Source organism: Monodelphis domestica, chromosome 5, assembly GCF_027887165.1.
Source record: "Monodelphis domestica isolate mMonDom1 chromosome 5, mMonDom1.pri, whole genome shotgun sequence".
NCBI classification, from domain to species: domain Eukaryota; kingdom Metazoa; phylum Chordata; class Mammalia; order Didelphimorphia; family Didelphidae; genus Monodelphis; species Monodelphis domestica.
In genome coordinates, this window is record NC_077231.1 from 38,584,476 (window position 1) to 38,610,775 (window position 26,300).

Consider the following 26,300-nt stretch of genomic DNA (forward strand, 5'->3'; position numbering starts at 1 on the left):
GAGGGTCCCCACGCAAGAGTACCTGGCATTCTGGGGTACTAATAAAGGCAAGGAAGAGAGATTCTGTTGGGAGGCAGGGTAGGGCTCCATTTGTTTATTTAGAGCTAGAAGAAACCTTCCAAATGGAATGTGGAGGCAGAGGACTGGTGGTCCAATCAGGTCCCCTCTTTCCATCTGTGAGACCTTGGCAGGGTACTTCCTTAATCTTTTTTGTTCTTCCTTTCTTCACCCATAAAACTAGGGCCAGTAGTGAAGGATGCCAGGCTATGGGGGACTTTGGATCCCATTTAGCCAACCGCCTCATTTTACAGATGATGGAACTGAGGTCAGGAGAGATTAAAGTAATTTGCTCAAGGTCACAAGCAGTCAGTAGTAGCAGGGATTCAAAGCCAACTCCTTGGACAGAGGCCAGTATTTGTACTTCACAGTAAATACCTCTTAACAAGTTAATGCCTTTAAAGAATTTACTTGCAAGGCAGGCAGCAATTGGGCTCGCCCGCTATCTCTTTCAGTTGTACTTTGTACACAATCCATGATAAAAGGAGAATTGCAATGCAGCAGGAGAAACTGAGACTGGACGCAGAAGAGGCTCTTTCTAGGACAGTCATCCTCCCTCCCCTTGAAGCATTCACCCTTGCACATTTGGGAATTAGATAATAGAGTTTGGACCAAATAAAGGATTTGCCTAGACAGTGCCGACAAAGGCTACAGTCTCCATGATGGTTATGACTTCTTCCTTTCGCAGTGTATACTTTGTATATAAACTCTATTTGGCACGGAATGTATCATATTCTCTTCTATTTTGCAGAGTGATAAGGCTCTGACCTCCTGTAAGGTTCTCTCCATAAGATTAGGTTGCTAAGATGAACAAAGACTGCTTTGGCTTTCTTAGGAGCAGCACTAGTGGCAGCTGGGTGGTACCATGAATAGAGCTCTGGGCCTGGAGTTTGGAAGTCTTGAGTTCAAATGTGACCTCAGAAATCTAGCTGTGTGTCCCTAGACAAGTCATTTAAACTGTTTGCCTCAGTTTCCTCCTCTGTAAAATGTGGGTGATAACAGCTATCTACCTTGCAGGGTTGTTGTGAAAATCAAATGGGATCATATTTGTAAAATGACTGTGACTAGCACATAATAGATGTGGAAATGCTTATTCCCTTTCCCTCTTCTTAAGTTGTGAGCTCACTTTGTTCTGGATCCTCTTTGGCCCCTTGTAAGAACACATTTGAAGATAAAAGGCTTGTTCATAGCCAATGGAATTGGCATTTACAAGATCTGGAGAGAGCAAGAGAGGAACACAAAGAAGGCCAGAGACTCCAGTTCCCTGAAAGGAAGTGTGTGGATCAGGTAAGAGAAGAACCAGAAGATTGATTCTGGAACCAGCAGTGGGCAGAGGAGCTGGCACAGTTCCTTGGTCAAAGCTGGAACTGCAGGGTTCTGAACCAGCTACAGTGGAGGGGCAGTGAAAGAATTAAGTGGGCAAGAGTGCTTTAAGTGCCTACTACGTACCAGCATCCAATAGAGGGAAGAGGTGAAGAAGGTGGGAATTTTGTCTGAAGGGAGTCAGAGAAGGGGAAATGAGAAAGGAGAGAAACCCTAACATGAGGAGCAATCAGTGAAAATGCAGGGAGTCAAGAGAAGGAGTGGGTTGTTTATGAGGAACAGAAGGGGCCGAGTCATTGAATGATAGATTATGTGGAGGGGAGGGAGATGTAAGAAGACTGATAATGCAGGAAGGGGCCAGGTTAGGAAGGACTTTAAAAGCCAAAGAGGACACAAAGAACCACTGAAGTGTACCGAATATGGAGAGGGGTGATGACATGCTTAGACGTCCACTTTAGGAAGAACAATTTCCCAGTCAAGTGAAGGATGGAGAGGAGTGGTGATACTTGAGGCAGGGGCACCAACCAGGAGCCTGATGCTTGAGGCAATGAGGCATCAGGGTGGTGGGAGTGATAGAGGAACTCCCAATCAAGGGGAGCACTTCCTAGACCCGGCCTCTTGGACCCAGAGGAAGAGTTCTTGGCAATGCTGAGATTCTAGATTGAGCATCCAAAGGATACAGTGGGACTTTTCTGAATAATACCTATTTTCTGGGAAAGAAATCTTTGAATAAAGCAAGAGCTGGAACGGAGAAATAGCCCTGAAGAAGACATAGATTCTCCAAATTTTGAAGTCACTGGATTTATTGTCTAGGATGTGTTTGCATTTCCCCTTCCCTAGCTCCATATAAACAGGTATCGTGTCTTGATTATACTTCTACCCCCAGCACCAAACTCAACGCTTTGCCCTTGGCAGGTTCTGGATGAATAAATGAAAGAAATAAAGCATTTATTAAGTGTTTTCTATGTGCAAAGCACTGGGGATATGAATATAAAAATGATATAGTCTCTGCCATCAATTAGATGGTTATTAAATAAAAAAGAAATTAAAAATGCTTCTGTTCCATTTGAGAAAAAAGCATGAACTAATGCAAATGCTATGGTGTTTGGTGTCAGAAGATATGAGTTCAAATTCTTCTTTTGCGACCAGATTTTGTGTGTGTGTGAATTTAGGCAAATATTTGAGCCGTGTCTAGAGAATTAAAGGGGCTGGATAGATGATTTCTAAGGCATTTTCTGGCTTTAAATCCTTTGATCTTATAACATTTTGGCCATAGCCAGTCATAAAAATAGTCTTGTTTGACTAATAATATAAAGGAAATTTTCCTAGACACAATTTTTTCTCATTATTGGAACCAGGAGAGACTTAATGGGAAAAAATTATTTGTGTTACATGTCTCAGAGGCTATTTGTGAGTCCACAGTATAATGATCTCACCAGGTGAATGATCAGTGTTGGGTGTTTAAAAAATCTTTCAAATCTCTGAGGTAGGTCAATATGGGGCAGCAAAGGTGTAGGGGAGAGATGTGGAGAGAGAAGCAGGTAGTAGAGATGAGGCTATGGCGTCCTAGAAATCCAGAATCCATAATTCTTGCATTCACATAGACTTCAGTGCCCATTCATTGCTTCACTAAGAGAAAGTAGCACTCCTTCAGCTGTTGTGATGAGATGAGAGGAGAAAGAATTAAACAAAGCAACTTTTGCCTTTAATTGTTTATACTGATGAGTGATTTGATTGTTGCTTGGTTACTGCATCGTTAGCAAGACCAGCTAGCAAGATATCAATTAGAGAGTTGACTGGCACGCCCTGGGGGTATTTGGAAGAAGTAGTCCTTTAGTGTGATGAAGAGAACATTTAAGTCCTTTTTTGACCTGCATGATTGGAAGCATGGTGGTGGCCTCTAGACAAGCAGGCGAATTATAGAAATGAGTTGGGTGAGGGTGCAGGAGAAGATGAGTTCTTTTTGGGGGTATGTGGGATTTGAGATGTCCAAGGAATGTCTAGTTCTAAAATGGCCAATTAAGAGTTAAGAGGAGTGGGACCGGAGTACCAGAGAGTTTAGGGCTCAATAAATGGGAGTCATCTTCATGATAATGGCAGGTGAAATGGCATGCCATTCTGCAAGAAGGGAGCTTCTCCAACCTAGAGGTTCCCATTTAAAAAATATCAATTCTCTCCTTCATTCTTGGAGTAGAGAGGTTGTTTCAAGTTATGGGGGGGGTACAAGATGCTGGGCTGTTGGAGTCAGGAAAATCTGGGTCTGAATCTTGTAGCATAGTAATATCCGTGGGTCCCTGAGAAAGCCACTCTCAACCTCGGTCTCCTCAGTTCTAAAATAAGGGCAATGGACTTGATGACTTCTAATATCCTCTCCAGCTCTTAATCTAGAACACACCACTAATAATCACAGACAAGGGTCTGCAAGGAAGTCCAATGGGTTTTCCTGTTGTCACCTGTGGGTTTGGAAGTTCTTCTTTGTATCTCTTTTCATTCTCTCTTGTCACAATTCTTAGTCCACACATTAGGAGAGAAAAAAAAAATGTTCACACATCTCTGTAAGATCTGAGGATCTACTTTCAGGAAATGATGTTTTCCTCCCTTAAAGTGAAATCTGTTCTTCAGGTTATCTTGTTTCCTTAGCACAGTGAACCTCTGGCCTTGGCTACATTTTGGGAGGAAGGGGAAGAGATAAGCAAAGTTCACACATTCTCCAGCAGAATGGTCTCACTCACAAAACCCAAAGGGAGACATTCCAGAATCACTTTCTTCCCCCTCACCACTGGGGGGTACTTTGAAAAGAGCCTGGACCCCTGCCAGAATGGCTTAGGGGAGCAGCCTCTATCAGGGAGGTGGTTTTAATTGGGCCCCACATTCCTAAGGAGAGGGCTGATCATTTCTCACCTTTGCCTTATTCCAGGTTTGCTTCATCAACACAGTTATGAAGTAGTCATCTTACTAGAGACATGAGCTCACTGGTGCTCAGGGGTGGGCTAGGGCAGAGACAGGCCAACTGGGGTAACCCTCCCCCCTTGCTCCCAACCTTCTCCATTTATATTGCCTACATTACATCCATGGAGCTGGGTTTTGGAAAGAACTTCTCATCTTGGCAGGCAACAGGAACTTCAGGAATCACAAGGGGGCAGAATAAATGGTGTACTATCATCCCCAAACCCCTATCCCTACCCAGTCCTACCCAAGGACTTTCTCTTCCCCATCTCTCTTCTTTCTATCCCCCCCCCCAAATTAAGGCTTATGTAACACAGAAAAGCAGAGGGCACTGTTTGGAGAAGGGATACTGAGTCTCAGAGTAATTAAATTACTTGCCCAAAGTTATAAAGGAATATAGAACTAGAAAAGGTTCTAGGGAAGGGAAAGTGTAAGATGAAGCATTTTTTATAAACTCTTACCCTCTGTCCTAGTAACAACACTGAGATAGAAGGGCAAGGGCTAGGCAAACAGGGTTAAGTGACTTGCCCAGGGTCACACAGCTAGGAAGTGGATTTGAATCTAGTATTCTTTCCCCACAATAGTTTGGAAAATGCAACAGACCAAATTATGACTAGAAAAGCCAAGACGAAGTCACAGTGAGTTATTTTTTCCTAGCCCAGGGAGATAGGCAAGGAGTTCTGCAGGCACTATGGACAGGGGCTGAGCAGGAGAATGAACTGTCAGTTTGAAATCTGAACACCTCAAGTTTGCCCTGCCCTTTGAGAAACCCCAGTACCAGGCACACCTGTTTGGGGCTGAACTATAGGTCTTAAAGTGTTTGGGGACCCTAGTTTGGGTGAGATTACTGGATATAATCAAATGCTGAGTGCCTTTGTTATTTGTTTTAGAAGCTTCTCCCCTTGTAGTAAAGTCCTCTCTCAGGAAGCCCAGCTCTTGGGTTGGCCCTTTCCTTTGTAACTGTTATAGTTGACTGCACCCTGATACCCCAGTTGCTGGCTGCAACCTCTTTGCAGCCTGCTTGCAGTTTGTCTATGTGTGCTTGCTGTACCAAGTTCTCCAGGGGGTGTATAAGTTCCCCAAATTCTATTGTTCCTCGGAGGATAATCTAGAGAGGTCATCCTTTCTGAGATACTGGTGGGGCCAAAGAGTGGACACTATCTCTCTCCTGATGAAAGACTTGGCTTTTCTTTTTTTTTCTTTTTTTCTTTCTTTTTTTAAATTTATTTTCATTTTAGTAGTTTTATTGAAGTTCAAGACCAGAATAGAATTTCAGTATTTAATTAGGTGAAGACAGTGGAAAGGAGCTCTCTAAGGCTTCTTTTTCTTTTTTTTTTCTGTATAGGTGAAGGAGTTTAATTTTTCAAAGGGGAATTTTACTTTCTTATTTTTTTAAATTATATTTTATTTGATCATTTCCAAGCATTATTCGTTAAAGACATAGATCATTTTCTTTTCCTCCCCCCACCCCCCATAGCCGACGCGTAAATCCACTGGGCATTACATGTTTTCTTGATTTGAACCCATTTCTATGTTGATAATATTTGCATTAGAGTCTCTCCTCTGTCATGTCCCCTCAACCACTGTAGTCAGGCAGTTGCTTTTCCTCGGTGTTTCCACTCCCATAGTTTATCCTTTGCTTATGAATAGTGTTTTTTTTCTCCTAGATCCCTGCAAATTGTTCAGGGACATTACACCGCTACTAATGGAGAAGTCCATTACGTTCGATTATACCACAGTGGATTAGTCTCTGTATACAATGTTCTCCTGGTTCTGCTCCTCTCGCTCTGCATCACTTCCTGGAGGTTGTTCCAGTCTCCATGGAACTTCTCCACTTTATTATTCCTTTGAGCACAATAGTATTCCATCACCAACATATACCACAATTGTTCAGCCATTCCCCAATTGAAGGGCATCCCCTCGTTTTCCAATTTTTGGCCACCACAAAGAGCGCAGCTATGAATATTTTTGTACAAAGACTTGGTTTTTCTGACAATTTTAATAGTTCTGCCAATAGTTTTCCCAAGCTGAGCCCCAAACCCAATATTCTAGCACCTAGGAACTGAAAAAGAGGACTGAGCCAAAGCTCCAGGACAGGAAGTTATCACAGTAGAACAGGTCTCAGAGGATCTCTGAATAAAGTCTAATATCCAAAATGAAAAAGTGATTTCATAACCAATGAAGAGGAAGTAAAAATAATTGTTAGGACTTATTTCACCTAACTATATGCCAATCAAAAGTAATCTAAATGAAATGGGTGAATGTTTGCAAAAACATAAATTGCCCAGATTGATAGAAAATAGACTACTTAATTCTTATTTTAGAAAAGAAATTGAATAAAGCACAAATAAACTTGCTAAGGGAAAAACCCAAGACCAGATGGTATGTGAATATATAAATTTTATCAAATATTTGAAGAATAATTCATTCCTACATAAGCTATTTGAAAAAAAAATAGATAAAGAAGGACCAGCACCTAGGGTGCTACCAACTTCCTTCTATGACAAGAATATTTTCCTGATGGGAAAGCAGGGAAAGGCAAAAGAGAAAGAAAATTATAGGTCAGTTTCCCTAATGATATAATATTGATGTAAAAAACAATGCTAATGAGGAGATTACAGCAAGATATTACAAAGATCATACACTATAACAAGGCTGGAATTATCTCAAGAGTGCAAGACTGGTTCCATATTAATAAAATTATAAGTATGTTACCATATAAATAATAATATATAAGTATATATTACATATAATATAAATAATAAAATCAACTAAAATCATATTATTTTAATACAGAAAAATCTTTTGATTAAATGTTTAAATGATTAAATTTAATTTAAATTTTAAAATTTAAATTAAATTTAAATGTTTAAATGATTAAATGCCTTTTCCTATTAAAACTACGAGAAGGCATAGGAATAAATGGAGCTTTCCTTAAAATGATAAGTAATATCTATCTAAAACCAACATCTGTAATGAGGATAAGCAAGAAACCTTTCCATTAAGGTTGTGTGAAGCAAGGGTGTTTATTATCACCGTTACTACTCAGTGTTGTACTAGAAATGCCAATTATAGCAGTAAGACAATAAAAAGAAACAAGGAAAAAGCAAAAGCAAAGAGAAAACAATCATTTTATGCATAGGAAATGATTGTTTTCTTAGAAAACTCTAGAGTCTAAAAACTAAAAAACTAAACTCATAATTATCAAATTTAGCAAAGTTACAAGATAAAAAACTAAGCTACATAAATCATCCACATATCTCTATATTACCAATAAAACCCACCAGGAAGAGAAAAATAACTAGAGAGTATAAAATACTTGTGATCTCCCTGTTGACACACACACAGGAACTATATGAACCCAGTGCAAAAATTTGGGTGGGGGAGGTGGAGGGGAGAGAGAATCCAAGACTGAAATATGAAATAAAATTGAATTAAAAAGGGGAGAGGACTAGGACCCAGTGCCTGACTCCGAAGTCATGTGATTCTAGTTTTATAGGATGAAGCTCAGTTTTTTTGGACTCAAAAGTTCCTTGACTCTATGGATAGACAAATTTGTTATTTAAAAACCCCAGTTTAATGCCCATTGTGTCCAGATCTCTATACTGGTTACTCTGAGGGTATAAAGGGTATGGAGAAAATGTAGCACTTACTCTTAGAAAGTCTGTACTCACATGGAATCTTCCCCCAGTGTCTTCCATGTACCAGTCTATGAAGTTATAGAGAAACAGTGCATATGGATGGCCTTAATATTAAAAATCACACCATTTTGAAAAAGAAGCAGATTGCATGGCTTTCGCAGCTATGAGTACATGTCTACTTAACTAACCAAGGGATAGAGGAAATTACAAAAAGAAAACTGATGTCTTTGCCTGAAACTGAAAAACTTCTCCATGAACAAAAGGAACACATCCTGGTTAAGAAAAAAAGCAGTCACTTAACATGTACAATCTATATCAGATTGCTTGTCATCACAGAAAGGGGGGGGGAGAAAGAAGGGGAGCATTTAGCTCAAACTTTTTTTAATGTTTAGAAAATTGGTTTTTTATGTAATTAATGAAAAAATAAATATTTATAAAAGAAGAAAGTCAAATGAAAAAAACCTTGAAATAAATTTCTCAGATAAGAGTTTGAATCCATATGGACAACATACATACATGTGCACAGACATACAAATGTGAATATACACACATATATACAGTATTCTCAAAAGCCATTTCCCAATAGATGAGTAGTCAAGGGCTATGAACATCAGTTCTTAAAAGAACTGTCAAGGGGGCAGCTGAGTGGATCAGCAGATTGCGTGTCAGGCCCAGAAACGGGAGGTCCTAGGTTCAAACCTGGCCTCAGATATTTCCTAGCTGTGTGACCCTGGGCAAGTCACTTGACCCTCATTGCCTAGCCCTTACCACTCTTCTGCCTTGGAGCCAATACACAGGATTGATTCTAAGATGGAAGGTAAGGGTTAAACAAACAAACAAACAAACCTGTCAACTCTTAACCAGGTGTCACATCTTCAACCATTCCTCAATTGTTAATCATTCATTTAGTTTTCAGAGTTTGTTTTGGGTTTGCCACCATGATGATTTTTGCACCTGAACGGACTTTCCCTTTTTCTTTGATCTCCTTTGGGTTAGGACTAAACAGTTGCACAGTTAGGTCAAAGAGTGGCACTGTCAAGTCGTTGTTTGGCCTTCTTTCTCCACAGGTGCCAAACCTAAGAACCACAGCGTACCCCATTTACCTAGCAGGGTCCACCGGAGGGTAATTCTTCTCCCAACTGTAGATCAACCCCGCTTAAGCTTCTAAGCTTTCTTCTGCTTCAGCTGCTCATCCACTTCCCCAAAAAAGGGAGGAGGTGGCCCTCCCCGGTCAGAGACACTCCCCAGGCTGAGCTAACCCTCCCCTTTTCTGGGGTTCCCAGTCCTATTCTGGACCCTGCCACTGGTTATGCCGACTTTTATTATAGGAGATTCAGTCTCATTTTGGTTTCTTTTCCTCCATTCTTTGGATTGTCTCGTGGGATAGGAAGAGAGGATGGAAGAGAAAAGCTCAAGAATGTCACACGTGGAAACTGACGCCGGACATTCCCTCTCTGGCTCTCCCCGCTTTCCCCGCCCTCCCCCAGCCTTGGGGGCAGCAGTACTCGGTCAAGTGAACCACAGCTTTGCTCCCGACTCAAATCCTCCACCTAGTGGTAGGATAAGAGCGATAGTCAGGCCAAGCCAGTTGCAGCTCGGAGGTCCTGCTCGGGCTTTTCTCTCTCGTCCTCCCGCAGATGTATTAGAACTAGAGGAGCCGAGCAGCAGACTGTAAACTCAGGGCCAGGATCGGAATCCGCTATGAGGCGGAAGGAGAAGCCCTTTGATTTCACAGCTGATCTTAATGATCCTTTCTTTTGGCCAGGAACCCATCTAAATATGGACCACCCTCTAACGTCCTCACCAGGTCCACCATTGTTTCCCAAGTGAATTTCCCTTTGATTAGCGCCTCAATTATCACATCAGCTGTGTCCATGATAGCGTCCTCTGTCTGCTTGGTGGATTTAACGCCTACCATTCAACTCTACCAGCAATGCATTCATGTCCTGACTTTGCCAAAGACACTTTTTTGAAGCACCCTTTACCTCCAAAATTAGTGTTGTTGTTTGCCCTTCATTTTCAAAGACCAATGGCACCATGGAGTTATGCCTTGACTTGTGCATGAATTAGATTTAAAAGTGAGGTAGAGTGGCACAAAGCCATCAGCCTCACACTCTCTCTTCTACAGTTAGTGAAGTCTGGTGGCAAGATAAAGTTAGAGTGATTGGTGAGAGCTGGGGATGCAGTGGATGACTGCAACATCTTCAATGTCTGTCTAGGTATACCAATCTTTAACAAAAAACAATCTGCCTATATCTTCCTTGTAGGATTTCTAATATTAAGGCCATCTCATCATTTTGAATCATTTAAAAATACACGGACAAGGACAGAAGATTTAGAAGGAGACAATCAGGGTTCAATTTTGGAACTATTTACTTGGCAAAAAACTTCCCCCAAACAAAACCCCTAACAAGGTATGAATAATGAACTTCCCAGTTTCTTTTTAAATGATATTTTCTGGTCATTCTTTGGATATATAAACTTTTAGGAGTTTGGGTGTTTTTCAGCTCAAAATATTAAAATATTAATTTAAAAAAGCATATCCATAGTTGGTGTGCAAGGAGCAGTGAGAACTCTTCTTCACTCTGATCTTCCTTTGCTTTTCCTGTCCTAGTTTCAGGCTGACTGTTATGCCACAACTTCTTTATTTCTTCTCCTTTACAGTCCTGACTCTGAAGACATTGCTTTTTTCCCATGATCTGTGGGAATCAAGTTTTTAAGGGATGGCCCCCTGGCACTCCAGAAATGAAAGGAGGGAGTACAAGCCGGCACAGTTTGCTGGTTGGGTAAACACTCCCAAGTAAAGAGAGCTCAACAATTTTCTTTACAATTTTGCAATGTCTGTTGAAGTATGTGAATTGAGTGAGTACAATGCATGGTCTGTGAGGGACCTGTGATTGAGAAGGAACAGTTCAGGCACAGGGTAGGAGTTGAGCCAGATACTTTTCTATAATTTTCTTAATAATTCTGGTCATGTTTCATAATCTTCTGGTCTCAATTTGGATTCCAGGCAACATGTACTGTAAGTTATCCATGAGAACTTGACAGCTTTGGAAGGCTTGTGCATCTGCAACAGTTGAATGTGTACATTGGAAGGACCCATTGAAACCAGCTGATGGTCTCTTGAGTAGATTGGCACCTGATAGATAAATCAATATTGCCCTTCATTGGATAATGAAGGGACCCCCTGCTTTTCTATAGACTGGTGGAAGGCAGCCCATTGAGCCGATGCAAGATGGCGCTTCAACTCCTCAGGTGTCTCCTGGGCCATCTCCATGTACAGATTCAGCTTGTATTATCTCACATGGAGCCTTGGTTAGGTGGTACCACCATTTCTCCTGCTTTAATGCAATTTAATATATACACTTATTAAGTGTTTATTATGTGTAAGGTCCTGTTAGTTGTAATGATGCAGAGACAAAAAAAAATGAAAAAGAGTCTCTGACCTCAGTCAGAGGAGTGACGAGCCCTTGTGATCTGGATCCCTTTGCACCAGAGAAAGAGTCTGGCTTTTTATTTCACTTTTATGGGGTGTTTATTGTACCTCATATGCATTGATGAGTTACTAAACTTCTAAAAATATCTCTACATTGCTAGTGTCATCTGCTGACTCTCCGGTTCTTTGTGCAAACTTTAACACTACTTATTTTAACTTTTAAAAATGACATAGATTTATAGTATAAAGAGAAAAAATCTGGTGCTATTATTCAATACTATGCATATATTTTATACATTTCTGAGATTTTAAACTTTTTCTGTGTCATCTGCAGCTTCTGCAAAACTCTTAAAAATTCCCATTTAATTTCTTATGTTGACTCATGATGTATAGAAACTGTGATGGGGAAAGTGGTGATGTGGAACACTTGGAGGAGGAAGAAAGCACTAAATGCCTAGGGGTGTGGGTTAGAGAAAGATTTCTTATGAAGGGGGCACCTAAGCTAAGCCTTGTGTGAAGAGAGAATTAGACTCTCTTAGTTTATTTTTAATGTAATCAATCAGCAAACTTTAATTTAAGCAAATCAAGGACTTGAAATGCCCCTACTTAGCACTTAGCCATTAAGTAAGAGAGTTCACAAGTCACTTACTAGAGAAAGCTCACACCCCCAAAGGCCACGACTACTCACAACTTTCCCCCTCCCAAAGTGCTAGGTAAATTGAAAGGCTGCAATTGGTTCCTGGGAAGAGGGAGAGACCGGAAGTGATGTAGAAAAAGGGGTATAAAAGGCTGATTCATTCATTCTGAGCTGCTGAGAAGAGGCAGTCACTTTTCCTGGACTCTTCCTAGGCTCTGCTGGAGAGGCTTGCTGGGTGAGTGACTTGGGCTGAAGGAAGAGGCTGGTTGGTGGATTTCTGGCTGAAGATGCTACCAGGACTTCCATATGGAGATCAGGACTTGAGGGACCCCTTGCTGGGGGCTGAGTTGGACTTCTTTGGATCAGCACTTAGACTGTTAGGCCAGACAATTCTCTACCTCCTTCCTGTATTTCCCACTTTAATATCTCTACCTTGTTGTAAATAAAGCTGCTAACAGTTTTTCTGACTTGAAGGTTATTATTTTATAAATGGTGACCACAATCTTGCTTTCATAACTCTCATATTTAGTCAAACCTAATTTTAAATCTTACACTTGAAAGAAGCCAAGAATTTTAGAAACTAAGTGTTTGAAAGGAGAGAAGTAAGAGATTGAATGCCAAATTAGTAAACAACTAGTCAGCCAGGTGACTGGAATATGTAGAGAATGATGGAGAGTGAAATATGACTAGAAAGGCAAGCTAATGAATGCAAATACAAACCAAGAATCCTGGGTGTTTCTTCTTTCAAGGAACCTTTCACAAGAGAGATTCTCTCCTCTCCCTGGGAGATAATGCCTGTCTCTCAAGTCATTCCTTAAAGTTCTTGCTAACATCATCTAAATCCTTCCTGATTTAATGTCAGCCCCTCAACCTTTTTTCAGCAGATGACAGAGGAATTTCTATTCCTCTGAACTCTGGAAACAGAAAAGCCTTCAGCCTTTCTGTGCATGGGGGGGGGGGGAGAGAAAAAAAGAGAGAGAGAGAGAGAGAGAGAGAGAGAGAGAGAGAGAGAGAGAGAGAGAGAGAGAGAGAGAGAAAGAGAGAGAGAAAGAGAGAGAGAGAGGGAGAGAGAGAGAGGGAGAGAGGGAGGGAGAGAGAGAGAGAGGATGAAGGTAGGCAGAGATGAATGGGAGGGAGAAAATTCCTTTCTCCCACCCAACCTAACATAAAATAGGTCTAAGATTATTTCAATCTTGGCCATCAGTAAGGCTTTTGCTGTTGGTGATCTGGATAGAGAACAATATGAACCAAGTCAGATTGCAGATGACTGAAAGTTAGAAGGTTTGGGTCAGTCTGAAACTTCTGATCACTGCCACTCTTCTCAGGCAACACTAGAACCCTTATTTAAGGGATCCAAATTCTTTTTTTCCTCTTCCCTTTTAAAATATTTCATTTGATTTAACAAATATTTCTTTCCCCCCTCTCCCATTAAAAACAAAAGAAACAAAAGTCTATAGTTGGACAAAATTAATTCTCTCATTGCCCATGCCCCCAAATGAAATAAATTTCATTCTCCATCTTGAAGCTATCACTTCTCCATCAGAAAGGGTCTAGCAGGCTGCATCATTGGCAGGACCCAAATTCTTTAAGGAATAAATTCATGTGTATAAACTTGGTAGTGCCTCTTTTTATAGGTGGATCCCTAGGAAAGTTATATCAGGTCCAAGACAGTGTGAATCAGCCTTAATTCAAAACATATTCACCAACCTACACTGATTTGTTTACTTTCACCAGCTGGACACATTCATTGAAATAAAAAAAAAAACCCAGCCTCAGACATTTCCCAGCTGTGTGACCCTGGGCAAGTCACTTGACCCCCATTGCCTAAAAAAAAAAATCAAAGAAAAACCAGAGAACATATGAGATAAAGCGATCCTTCCTCTATGAATACATGGCAAACATTTCCATAAGTTACCAGCGGTGGGAGTGGTAACATATAGGGGACACATTCAGTCACCCTATCTGATGCAGGTATCATCATCTTGTTCCTGGTCTCTACTCCTACTTTCTATCTTTGCTCTTTTAGTTCTTAATTGTTGAGTCTAGGTAAAGACAGCCAATAAGATAGCTAGAATGGTACAGACTAAATCTATTCAGAGAAAGATGACATGCAACTGGTACTAATTGTCCATAGTCTCAGAAAAATATCTAATTTAAGATGAGAAAATTCCTTGAAACCCACAATTTAATCCTTTATAGAGAGCCCTTAGAACCCATTTCAGAGACTGCTAAAAACAACAGAAATTTTAAAATTTCAGCTGTGTGGAAGTTGGAACTCTTGGGATCTCCTCTGATTGGCATGCAATTAAAGTTGGGCAGTAACAAAAACTAAGAGAAGGAGGCAAGGTCATTATTCACTCCCCACCCTTTCTTGGCTCATATTCCTGCCTTATATTGACCAACAATAAACATTTTGTCTCCTTTCAGGATACCTACAATTATATTGACACCTAGTAAGTACCTACTATTATATTGATGTTATGCCCTAGCACAGAGATTACTAACCTTTTAGAAACTAAGTGTCCAAATTGCAACCCTCATGCTGTTTGTGAGCCCCTTTGCCCCCCCATTGGGCTGCTAGACAAAGGATGGGTGAAGTAAGAAATGTCCTCAGATATATGTGGAGAGGGGGAAGGGAGAATCCCCCTCTGGCATGTGTGCCATAGGTTCACCAGTATTGCCCTAGCATAACATCCATCAGTTCAGTTTGCATCTTTGGATTTTCAACATTTAACAATTGTAAAATGGGAAAATAATAGTATCCATCTCCCAGGATGTTGTGATGGTCCCATAAGACAATATCTATAAAACATTTAGCACAGTGCCTAGAACATAAAAGAACTAAATAAATGCTATTTCCTCTGTTCCTCCCTCCCAGATTCCTTGGGCTTGAAGTGATCTGGGGCCATTGTTGACAGGAAGGGATTACTTCTTGGAGTAAGCAGAACAGAGACTTTAACTGAACCTAGTATAAGGACCACACATAGCACCACATGCAGATTCTTTTTCTAAATCTTCAGATGTTTTCATACATGCCCACCCCTTACCCATGCTTCCCACTCCATGCCCATGGATCACATAGAGAGAGACTTGGTGGCTGAGTTTCTCTTCGGTCTAACTGTCCTTCTTGTACTCTGGCAATTTCCTCTGGTAACTTCCACACCCTGGGCTAACTTTAGGGTTGGTTTCCAGCAGTGGTTTGAGTTTTTATGTTAAAAATATTTTAGGCTGTTGGTGGGGAGGGAGCAGAGGGATGGGCAAAGAATAATAAATATGCTTGTGAAAGGGAGATTGTCTGGATGGGTTGCAGCTGTTACTGTCCACAGGCTGGCCTCTGGGTCATGCCAGGGATTGGGGAAGCAAAAAGAGCACTGAGCTAGGAGAGCCACTCACTTTCCTCAGCCCAATTTAAAAAAATCTACACCCATGGAGAGAAAAGACTGTCACCAGGTCCTCTCACTATTTTCCCCTTGAAACTCAGCTAGTTTTTTGTATTCATATTAGAACTCAGCTCAAATATCACCTTTCCCACTCCCCTGCAACTACTATTACTTTCTCTCCCAAGCTACCTTGTATTTATTCTGTATAGAACTATACAGAGTATAATGTACACATGTACACCTTGTAAGGGGGGAAAGGGGTTATTTATATAAAAAGATTAGACTGGATTTTTTAAAAATAGGGTCACCAGGAATTTATATTAATTCCAAAAGTGATTTATTTACAAAATATATAAAGAGTGAAGTAAGAAAATCAGAGAGAATAGGGTAAGATATCTAGCCTAGGCACTAAATAATTTACTCCCAGCCCCTGGCTCAACCCAGGCAGGGAGAGTTAGTCCTTAGGCCTCAGCAAAGTTGAGGACCTGGGGAAGTCTCTCCTGAGGCTAATCTCTTCAGAAAATCCAATAGGAAAGGAGTCAACCTTTTACTCACCATGTCTTGGGTCCAGTCAGCAGATTCTCCACCAGCCTCAACTCCAAAAGATGAAGAACTCCCTCTCACAGGAAGTTCATCTTCAAGTAGAACTTCAAGTAAAACTCCACTCAGGAAGTTGTAACTCCCTTTTAAAGACACTTTCTTTTGTGACACTTCCTGTGCCTTCCCCTAATTTTTGTCTACCAATCACAGTTGATGCATTGCTTTAGGACTGCCCAAAGGCAGTCAGTTTAATTCTGATTCATCATCCACTATTGCACACATGGGTCACAGACCTCCCCCACTAAAGTGTGAATGGGGTGTTTACACCTTTGGTGATTAAATCTTCAAATAGGCAGGGGTTACAATTTAATTTTCATAATCAGGGGAGAGTTAATTAATCTCATTTTCACTATCAGGGGAGAGTTAAATTTAATCTTCACAACCTTCTCTCCCCATTGGATTGTAATAGGATGTAGGTCAATTGCTATATTCCATTTTTTTGTTGTTGTTTTTATATTCCCAGCACATAGTATAGTACATAATAAGTATATAATAAGATATCTGTGGATTGATTGCTTTTTGCTAAGGAATAAATAGGAAAGGGCTAGAGTAAGGTTAAAAAATCAGAAAGGAATTCCTATCCACTATACCTGGGGTTTAATTTGTTTCTATCTTAGGTCCCTTTCCCCTGCAGGTTAAGCACATACTAGGTATTGTGCTAAGCCTTCCATACCCACCCTAGAAGATCCTCACTTCACCTAGAGTAGGAAATCTTAAACAACTCCACTGGGCATCTGTTGACAGATTTCAGGAGATCATGAACTTGCACTGGGAAAATGTTACACCTTTGTTTTCACTAATAGATAACAAGAATTTAACAAGAAGGCACCTCTAGGTTTCACCAGACTACCAAAAGGGTACGACATGAAAAAGATTAAGAACCCCTACTTAGGTCAGTGGCTTCTGATCACTATTCTCCCAGTACCAGCCTGCAGCTTCTATTTCCTTCAATTCTCCCCCCCCCCATATAGTTTTATTCTGAGCTTTCTTGTTCCTCTGATCTATTCCTAGGTATAGTCTTCTTAGGGAGAAAAGAAAAGAAGGAGGTGTGTGTATTCTGGTGGCACATGTATGGGGAGCAGTGGCAAAGGACAAAAACAGACCAAGCAGCTTGGAGTTTGATGGGATGGTAAAACAGTCAATATTAGGGATGAAGATAACAGACAGATGCACATGCACCAAAAGAGAGGGAGAGAGAAACCCATAGTGTCAATGTGAATTTTGGGATGACTCAGTTTACCCTTACTTTTGAGAAACCCCAGTACTAAGCACACCTATTTTGATTTAAGTGTTACACACCTTTTTGTTTTGGAGGCTTCTCTATTGGTTGAAAGTTTCCTCTTCGGAAGTCCATGCCCATCGCCTGAGTTTGACCTTTGTCTTTGTCTTTAATTTGTTACAGGTGACCATTCCCATATGCCATAGCTTTTGAGTGTTTGGAGGTTTATGCACTTGTTTGTAATTAGTCTTTGTAGGCTTCCCAAAGGTATAAAGAGACTCTCAGATTCAGTAGCTCTTTGGAGTTGGCACTAAGAGCTGCGTCTTCTCCCAGGGATATGGTTCCCAGCATCCCGGAGCCTTTGGTTCTGGGTGGTAGCCAGAATAATGAGCCTATCCTTTTTTTTTTCCTGATTGAAGAGTGGATTTTCAAATTACTTAGAATTTCCATATTTATTTCCAAGTTATCAATAGTAATAAAGGCAAAGTCACAGCAGAGTCAAGTAGAAACAGTGAGGAATAGTGAGGGCATGATCACCAAACAGCTGCCCTAGTCAAGCCCACACAGCGTTGGCTCAGCATCAGATGGATGCTAGGGATAAAAAGACTCTTCCTTCCCATTTCCCCAGCCCCCCCCCCATCACCTTTACCTCCACAGGGATTTCAGAATCTGGAGCCAGAAGCAACCTTAGAGATTAGATTTTCCCACCCCCTCATTTTATAACCAGGAAAGACAGTCCTAGGGAGACGAAATGATTTCCCTAACATCATATACAGTCCTAGGGGGAAAGTTATTCTTTTTTTATTAGCTTCCTCTCTCTCAGCCTCAAACAGTGGACTCATAGATTTAAGCAGATATCATGGTCAATGGCCATATAATTTAACAGCAGCTTTAAGTGATCTTGAAATGCAAATAAGGTTTCTAAATTCAGGCTGCAGTGCCTGTATGGGGGGAACAAATGTCTTTCCCATACATGATCCACTGATCAGTGAGGAAATAGGGAGCGAAATGATTAGACAGGTAAAAGAAGACCTGGGTTGTTTTTCCAGGGAAGAGAAGAAGAAAAACAGGGGATGATGATAATGATATTAAGAAATCTCAGCAGACCCAGCTCTCCTGAGGAATATTAAAAATGAATAAAAGTACTCGCTGTGTGACCCTGGACAAATCATGTAACCCTCATTACCTAGCTCTTACTGCTCTTCTGTCTTAGAACTTAGTATTGAATCTAAGATGGAAGATAAGAGTTTAAAAAAGGAATAAAAGTTTCAAATGGGATTTGAAAACCAAAGAAAAACACTATAGATATTCTTTATTACCCAAAAGAAAGCCCAAGGACGTAGTCCCTAAATGAAAGACCGTAACTCCAGCAAGAGAAAGCATAAGAAATCAGGTCACTGTCAGTATGTCAGGATCTCTGCTGACCTCAGTGGGACCACTCTAGAGGTAGAGACTTGAGATAGAGACCTGAGCTAAAAACCTGAAGCTACAAAACACTGGGTAGGTAACTGGCCACAGAAACAAGAAGTGCCAGTGTAACCAGGGGTCCTGGGATGCCCCAGAGAGACATGACCAAAAAGCCAGTTAAGCTGGGTCAGGTTGCCCCAAGAGCCTTCTTCTGAACTGGCAAACTTCCAGTAGGTGACAGACAGCCCAAGGAAATTGTAAAGGTCTGTGTTACTGGTTAGGGAAGCCTCAGAAGACAAAGGGATAGCTATAGATTCGGGCAATGGGTAGCCTCGATTACCAGTGGTGTATATAATCCCTGGCCCCAGACCAGAAACTCTAATCACAGTCTAGAGAAGTGAAAGAAGGCAGGATCTGGATCTAGGGAACCTCCCACCCAAAGACCACAGGGCAGCAATCTCTAGATTGTACCAGATGCAGGATCTAGCAATGGTATAATTTCATCTCATGCAAGGCAGCAAAAGACAGGACTCAAAATAATCATTACATCTAATTCATAATGCACCCAAGGGGAACAGAGCTTGGTTTGGGCACAAACTCTTAACTTAAGAACTGTAGCTATAGGTATGAACAAATAGAAAAGAAAAAAAAAACACCTACAGCAATAAAGAAATCTTGTGTATTAAGGAATTCCCAGATAAAATCTAGAGGAAGAAAATAACCATAGTATCCTCAGGAAAAAAAAAAGAAACTCCAGGGGGCAGCTGGGTAGCTCAGTGGATTGAGAGCCAGGCCTAGAGACGGGAGGTCCTAGGTTCAAATCCGGCCTCAGCCACTTCCTAGCTGTGTGACCCTGGGCAAGTCACTTGACCCCCATTGCCTACCCTTACCACTCTTCTGCCTTGGAGCCAATACACAGTATTGACTCCAAGACGGAAGGTAAGGGTTTAAAAAAAAAAAAAAAAGAAACTCCAAAAATGGTTTGAAGAAATGAAGGAAGAACTGAAATAAGCGATAAAAGAATAAACAACTTGGAACAAAAAGTGAACAAGCTTACTCAAATAGTTAACACCATAAAGATATTGACTAAAACAAAAAGAACTAAATGATTCAATGAAGCAATAAGAAATATTAAAACAAAGTAAAAAGAATGAAAAATGAGAACAATGTTGATATTTATTATTAAAAGTAAGTGAACAAGGGGGCAGCTGGGTAGCTCAGTGGATTGAGAGCTAGCCCTAGAGATGGGAGGTCCTAGGTTCAAATCTGGCCTCAGACACTTCCCAGCTGTGTGACCCTGGGCAAGTCACTTGACCCCCATTGCCTAGCCCTTACCACTCTTCTGCCTTGGAGCCAATACACAGTATTGACTCTAAGATGGAAGGTAAGGGTTTAAAAAAAAAAAGTAAGTGAACAGGATGACAGGACAAAACGAGATAATTTAAAACTTATTAGACTCTGTGAAAACTATGACCAAAGGAAAAACTTTAATATTCTTAAGAAAAAAATAAAAGAAAATTTCCTAGATCTAGCAGAGTCAGAGAATGAAGTAAAAGTCAAATCTGCCAATCACTTCCTGAGAGAAACACCAAATCAAAAACACCTAGAAATATATCTAAAATCCAGTTTTCACGTTCAAGAAAAGAGAGTGTAAGCAGTCAGGAAGAAAGAACTAAAGTAACAAGTGTAACCAAACTTCCACCCAAATCTGGGGTAGTTTTTTGTGCTGTTGTATATGGGAAGACGTGACTTCTGAGTGACGAGGAGAGTGATGAATATGAATGATTTTAAGAAACACATGAGGAAAGGAGGACCTGGGAGGTGGTAAAGAGAATAAAATCTTTGGAATGGTGGACAAGCCCGGAAGCTACTATCCCAGTCATGTCCTTGAGATAGCTCAAAATTCTAAAGTCTGCTAAGAATGAACCTCCCCTAGACAAGATCATTCTCTTTAGCCAAGTTGTAGCTGAGATCTTGTCTTGCCCTCAAATAAAGGGCTCATTCGCCTTTGGGTATTATTGGGTATGTTTTCTAATTTTTCCTGGGCAGCTAGGTGCTAGACCTGAGTCAGGCAGACTCCTCTTCTTAAGTTCCAATCTGGTCTCAGACACTAGCTGTGTGATTCTGGGCAAAGCACTTACCCTTGTTTGCTCCAATTTCCTCATCTGTAAAATGAACTGGAAAGGGAAATGGCAAGTCATTCCAGTATCTTTTTTCCAAGAAAATCCCAAATAGGGTCATTGAGAAAAATGACTGAATGAAATGACTCAACAACAATAACATAATTTTTCCAATATTTGTTTGCCATTTTCTTGAATAAATGGGTTTACCCATTATTCGATATATACAATGATCTTTTGTTATAATTAAGTGTTTGGTGGGAAGGGGCTAAACTGGTGAACATTAGGCAAGGACTACCCTCTTGAAAAAGAGCAATCAAGGAAGCAGTTTTTGTTGGGAACTTATTCTATCCCTAGAGTCTAACGGTTCTTTCTTTGGCTGTGGATAGTGATATGGTACATGTGTTGTTGTTGTTGTTGTTATTGTTGTTGTTTTCAATGAGCCCCCAGGAGTGATATTGGAACTTTGTTTTGCTGATAATAGTTTAGTCCTTCACAGCTGATCATTGTATAATATTTCTGTTACTTTCTATGCTTTTCTCCTGGTTCTGCCTTTAACTTCCTGAGCCAGTTAAGCATCCAGGATAGTTACAATTAATTTAATGGAAAACCTTTAATAAATGATATATTTATTATATATATCATATACATATATAATATATACATATAATAGATAATTTAAAAACCCTTAATAAACATAAAAGGAAAACCTGAAGGTCTAAATTATGTCATGGCAGGGAAGAACCAAAGGAGACTCTTGCAAAAGTCTGAAGAAAGTTTGATATGCAGATTGGCTCCTCAACTTGGCTATAGGGGCAAAAGACTAAAACCATCTTGGAGTTGTTTCGCTCAGGACAGTTAGGTTCTTACTATGTTGGTTGCAGGATAGGGCCTTTAATGGGGGTGTTGCTGCTGTCCCATTCTACTTATCCAGCAGCTACCTGAGGACATCAGAATGGCCCAACTTTTCCCCAATCTTTTTGTAGGTTAGAAGTCTGCTATGGGTTAACTGCCATAGAGGCAGGTGTGGAGTGGGAATAATGGATAGGGTACTTTAGTTTAGCAGAACTGGTGCTGCAGGATGAACCAAATGCCAAGTCAAGGCACCTGATACCCCGACTTATCAGACTTCAGAAAATATGTAGTTGTGGAAATAGAAATCCACTAAGGAATATATAACAATTCATTTGCTGAATGAATAAGTCCTAAAAAATGGAAGGAAGGAAGGTACAGTGTAAATATTATATTATATTGCACACACATGCAGATAGATAGATAGATAGATAGATAGATAGATAGATAGATAGATAGATAGATAGATAGATATAGATAGACAGACAGATAGATAGATAGATAGGTAGGTAGATAGATAGATAGAGAGAGAGAGAGAGAGAGAGAGAGAGAGAGAGAGAGAGAGAGAGATTCTCACAATAACCCTGGAAGATAGATACTATTATTACTCTTATTTGACAGCTGAGGAAATGAAGGCAGTCAGGAGTTAAATGATTTGTCCATGGTCAAACAGTTAGTAAGTGTTTAAGGTCACATTTGAACTTGGGTCTTCCTAACTCCAGATGCTAGATAGTGCCAGAGAATCTGTATTTTGTAGGTTTTCTCAAGAGGAAAACCTACCTAAAGACTCTGTCCTAAAACCAACTGAACAAGAACCCAGCTATCTTGAGGGAAACTTCAGAAGGAAACATCTCCAAGATGGTTTTTTTTTAGTCTCTTGCCCCTATAATCAGGTTGGAGAACAATTTTGCACATTAGGTTGCAAGGAATAAAATTGTAATGGTTTGACTAAATGTAATAGAATGTGGTTGCCAATATTATAACTCAAGTCAAATGACTTTTTATTTAGCAGCTTTTTTTACAAAATAGAGGGAAAGAATAAAAAAGAGAAATGTGAAAGAGGGTAGAGTAACCAGTCTAGCTAAACACCCTAAATGTTTCTCTGATGCCTGGCTCAACTCAGGCTGGGCTAATTAGACCTCCACTGGAGGCACCTCAGAAGGAGGGCTCTTTAGCCAGAGGACCCAGTGGTGAATAACCACATGGCCTCCTCTGGAAATTAATCTCTCCAGAAGCCAGGAAAGGAGTCACCCACATTGTAGTCCAAAGGCGAAAATCCAAGAGTAGTCTCACCAAATGCTATAGTCCTAGGCCCTTGCTGAAGAAGGTCCTCCACCAGCCTCCAGAGCCTTGAAAAAGCTCAAAGTCCTTGTGACAGGAAGTTTCAGCCACTTTTAAAGACCCTGCTTTATCTCACTTCCTGTTCCTTCCTCCACTTTAGGGGACCAATTGTAGTCTTTAAATTTGCTTAGGACTACCTAGGGGGCAGTCAGTTGCTTCTGGAGATGTAAACCCCATTTAGTAAGTAGTTTGTAAACTTCCCCTACTTTAGGATTTAAGTAAGGGTGCATTTGCTTTTGTTGATTAAATTTAAAAGTAGGCAAGGGGAGAGCTAATCCCATCTTTACAAAGTCTACTTCATATTTTTAGAAGTTTCCTCTGTTTTCTCCTTGCCAAGGCTTAGTTTAGACTTTGATACTCCGCAGAGGCTAGTTGGGAAGACTAGGGTAAGGACTGGGGAAGAGCAACCCTTGCCTCCTGGGCAAGTTTTTGTACCTAGTAGAATGGGAAGTTATATCAGTGGTCCAAGACTTTGTCTTTTGTACCAATTAAATTTCTGTTTTCTTTCTTATGTTTTTATTAAATTCAAACACACTTTATTTTCTCAATTCTATGCAATAACAATTTTCCACGTATGTTTTCCAAAATTATAAGATCCAAAATGTCTTCCTCCCTCCTTTCATTCCTCCCTCTCAGACATGGTAAATAATTTGATCTGGATTACATGGTATTATCATGCCAATTAAATTTCAATGGTGGGAAGAAACTATTGGAATCTAAGTGAAGGTCAAAGCATGCCATCTTCCATTTTATTTCCTTCATGAGATTTTTATTGTATGTGTGATATGTGACTTCTAGCATGGCATGTGCAATATAAATCACATGAAAGTATAGGCATAGCCTATATGAGACTATTTACTGCCTTAGAGGGGAAAGAATGGAGGAAGAAAATATGAATTCTAAAATGTCAGAAAACAATTGTCAAAAATTATTTCTATATGATAAAAAGAAAAAAGGAAAGAAAGAGAAAGTTTCAATGACAGTTTTAATAAATTTCAGGGGGAAACTAGTGTAGTCTATAGGGCAAATTTTACCCCAACAACGCCTTGTAGCATATGAGTATAGCCAAACAAAATAAATTTGTCTTGTTTTAATTATGTCTGAAGATTCTGCACCTACAGACCCTCTTCACTAAGGTAGAACCCATGCTTCTTTATCAGACTTCTGGAGTCATAATTAATCATTGCATTGATCTGAGTTGTCTTTCAAAGTTGTTTTCATTGTATAAATAGCTCTCCTGGTTTTGTTCACTTCCTTCTGCATCAGTTCATATAAGTCTTCCTGCCAGGTTTCTCTGAAGCTATTCCTTTTCTTATTTTCTGAGAAGAATACTATCTCATTACATTCAAATACAATCATTTATTCAGTCATTTCCTAGATGAATACTCACCTTTTCTCCATTTTTTTTGGCATAACAAAAATGTTGCTATAAATATTGTTGTGTATATGGGTCCTTTCCTTTTGATCTCTATGGGGTATGTGCCTAGTAGTGATATCATTGGATCCAAAATCCTGTTTCCCACTCTTTCTCCCTCTCCCTTTCCTTCTGTTTCTTGAACATTTTGGGGTTTGGAAAGCTACTGTCCTGGGTTCTCTGTTGTCCTCTTAAGCTATATAACCTTAGACATTAATGAAAGTCCAGGTTGATGAAAGAATGGCCCATGATATATTAAAAGAAACGCACATTTAGGAGACCCCTCTGGATAGCGTGGCACCAAAATAGGCAGCTTCCCTCATGGCAGTGAAGGATGTCTGGTGAGAACATCTCTTAGAAGTCGATCAAAACTGGAATGAGATATTTCTGGAGCCCAACTAGTCCAGTGGGGTGGCTGGCAATTCCTCCTGCTCAGCTGGCAATCACCTGCCTTCCAAAAGGCAAGCTCAATGTTCCTACCCTCATACAGGTGTCATGGAAAATTTGAGACCTTGATCTTTGCTCTTGATTGTTCCTCCCGTATTTTTTATAACTGGAAACTTTTGGCTGCTTTGTTCTCATTAACTAGGAAGGAGGAGGGAGGAGAGTGGCCTGAGTCAGCAGGTGAGGGTAGAGGCAGCTGCTACCTGTGCTGATCAACCATGACCTACACACACACACACACACACACACACCTGTATCGGCAGCCATGCTGCATCCCCAGACTTTCATACTGTAGTGTGTGCACGTGTAAGCATGCATGTATAGAGACAGAACCTTCACTTGCTTAATAGAATGTATCTCCTCTTATGTCATCCTCCTCAAATCGTCACATACTTGTCTCCTGGCACCTAGCACTCTGGTACACTTTTGCCTTTTCCCCCATCCAGTGTCCACTGTTTTCTCCTAGCCCCAAGGGTCACACGATTTCTCCTTAAAGATCTCAATAAAAGTTTATGTTGAAGAAACAAGAAATTGCTTCCTCCCCTCCCCCAGTACCTGGCTCCTCCTTACCTCCACCTATTTCTAGTCATCTCTTATTCTACTATAGTTAAAGTTCAAAAAATGTTCCAGGTCACTGGTTCTCTTCTTCCTCAGGGGAATAGGGTTGGAAAAACTGCTGTCCTCTGCTCTCTGCTGGCCTCTTAAGCACTGTCCTCCCCACCCCACCCACCCCCCAGTGGCAATGAAAGCTCAGGGAACAGAAGGAATGGGGCCCAGGGTGAAGGAATGCAGATTTAAGGGACCCTTCTGGAGAGTGTGGCACCAAAATATGTAGCTGCCCTCATGGCAGTGAAGGATGCCTGGTGAGGACTCCTGGAAGTCAAGCAAAGTTTGTTTGTTCGTTTTTTCATTTTTTATTGTCCTGCAAAGCACACTTCCCTATTGGTCGTTGTTGTAAGAGCATATACCCCGAAATAAAACCAGAGATATAGTGATGTGAAGGAGGACGCCAACCGTTCGTTCTTTCTCTGGAGGTGGATAACATTCCTCGTCATAAATCTCTCAGGATTGTGCCAGATCGTTGCATTGCTGACAGGAGTCAAGTTTTCACAGATAATCATCGTCCAATACTGGTGCTATTGTGTTCAAGTTCTCCCAGTTCTGCTTATTGCACTCTGCATCAGTTTCCACAGATCTTTCTGAAGTCAAGCAAAGTTTGTTGGAGATAGTTCTGGAACCAGTGGGGCAGCCCATTCTTCTTCCCTCCTTTAATAGACATTCTAGTGTCCATAGCTCCTTCTTCCCAACAACTCCCAATCCTCGGGAAGAGACTCAATTATTTCTACATTAGTATAGTGGGGATATCAAAGGATAAAGACTGTTCAAGTTATATGGCAAATGGGAAAACAGAGACCCTGAGAGGGGCCATGATTCCAAGATCACACATGATTAGACTTTGAGGCTGTTGCAGGTTTTAGTCTGA